Consider the following 1,787-nt stretch of genomic DNA (forward strand, 5'->3'; position numbering starts at 1 on the left):
CGCGTCGCTCTCTGACGCCTTAAGCTACGAGCTGCGGCCCCCTCCCTACATAAACTTGTCGCAGCTGCGCAGCCCTCTTGTCCTCCGCCGGCCACCGTACAAGTCAAAGCCAAGCAGTAGGCAGACCGAAGCGTGGTGGGGGCGTCTCCACCAAAACCAATCAAAGAACAGAGCAGGGCTTGGGGGCGGCGATTGGCCAGTCGGGTCTCGCGCCGCGGGGGTGTGGTCCCCGCTTCTCCGCCCTTTGCACCAGTTCGTGGAGGGATTAGCTGCGTCCTCAGTTTCTCTGGAATCCGGCTTGCTGTCCCTTCCCTTGGACCTCGGCGTTCCTTGGTTCTGGAACCCTCCTCCTGACCTTTATTATTAAAACCGCACGGAAGCTGGCGAGGCAGAGTCAGGGAAAAAAGTCAAATGGAGTGGGAGCAAGATAAAATTCTCTAGTGGTCTCGAGAACGGTTAAAATAAGATAATTAGCTAAAATTTAAAACAACCCGAACTTTTAGAAAAGTGTTTTAATCGTTGAAAAGAGGAAGTCAGAACCGAAATGAAGAATATCTAGAAAATAAAAGTACTGAAAAGACTACATATAGATGCTTATTTGAGATAGCTAAAATCCACGATTATAGGAAGATTATAATGAAAGCAAGCCATCCTATTCAAGGGTTAGAAAAAAATACAGAGCAAAATTAAGTCATTAGTAAAGATTAAAAGAAAGAAATAAATGAATTTTTAAAACTACTACCCAAGCCTGTATGCAGGTCAGAAAGCAACACTTAGAACTGGACATGGAACAACAGACTGGTTCCAAATAGGAAAAGGAGTATGTCAAGGCTGTGTATTGTCACTTTGCTTATTTAACTTACATGCAGAGTACATCATGAGAAATGCTGGGCTGGAGGAAGCACAAGTTGGAATCAAGATTGCTGGGAGAAATATCAATAACCTCAGATATGAAGATGACACCACTCATGGCAGAAAGTGAAGAAGAACTAAAGAACCTCTTGATGAAAGTGAAAGAGGAGAGTGAAAAAATTGGCTTAAAGCTCAACATTCAGAAAACTAAGATCATGGCATCTGGTCCCATCACTTCATGGCATAGATGGGGAAACAGTGGCAGACTTTATTTTTCAGGGCTCTGAAATCACTGCAGATGGTGACTGCAACCATGAAATTTAAGATGCTTACTCCTTGGAAGGAAAGTTATGACCAACCTAGACAGCATACTAAAAAGCAGAGACATTACTTTGTCAACAAAGGTCCATCTGGTCAAGGCTGTGGTTTTTCCAATAGTCATGTATGGATGTGAGAGTTAGACTATAAAGAAAGCTGAGCCTGAAAGAATTGATGCTTTTGGACTGTAGTATTGGAAAAGACTCTTGAGAGTCCCTTGGACTGCAAGGAGATCCAGCCAGTCCATCCTAAAGGACATCAGTCCTGGGTGTTCGTTGGAAGGACTGATGTTGAAGCTCAAACTCCAATACTTTGGCGCTGACTCATTTAAAATGCAATGTTCATTGTAGATTTTAAGACTCAATAATTCAAGAGTGGTATTGGGACAAGTGGCAAACCCTCTACTCACTCCTCACATCTAACACCAAAATAAGTTCCAAATGGATAAAAGGTTTAACACAAAGGATAAAAGTGTTAGAAGATATCAAAGGATATCTTAAGGAATATTTTTTTTTCTAAGTGTAATACAATACTCAGAAACTATAACAGAGAAAGAATTGATAAATTCAACTATTTAATACATAATCTTTTTGAAAACCTGCACAGCAAAGCATACA

The 1,787-nt window shown here is 41.7% G+C and overlaps 1 protein-coding gene across 1 annotated transcript in view; it reads right to left on the minus strand.

Moving 5' to 3' along the window:
• The window catches only part of MCCC1 (methylcrotonoyl-CoA carboxylase 1 (alpha)), a 59,426-nt gene extending 59,308 nt beyond the window's left edge, over window positions 1–118 (minus strand). Inside the window, exon 1 of the mRNA XM_010855643.1 lies at window positions 2–118. The gene's annotated coding sequence lies outside the window, so the exon portion shown is untranslated. The remainder of the gene's footprint in view (window position 1) is intronic.
• Window positions 119–1,787: the final 1,669 nt, after the last annotated feature.

This window comes from Bison bison, unplaced genomic scaffold (genome assembly GCF_000754665.1).
Source record: "Bison bison bison isolate TAMUID 2011002044 unplaced genomic scaffold, Bison_UMD1.0 scf7180017864367, whole genome shotgun sequence".
NCBI lineage: Eukaryota > Metazoa > Chordata > Mammalia > Artiodactyla > Bovidae > Bison > Bison bison.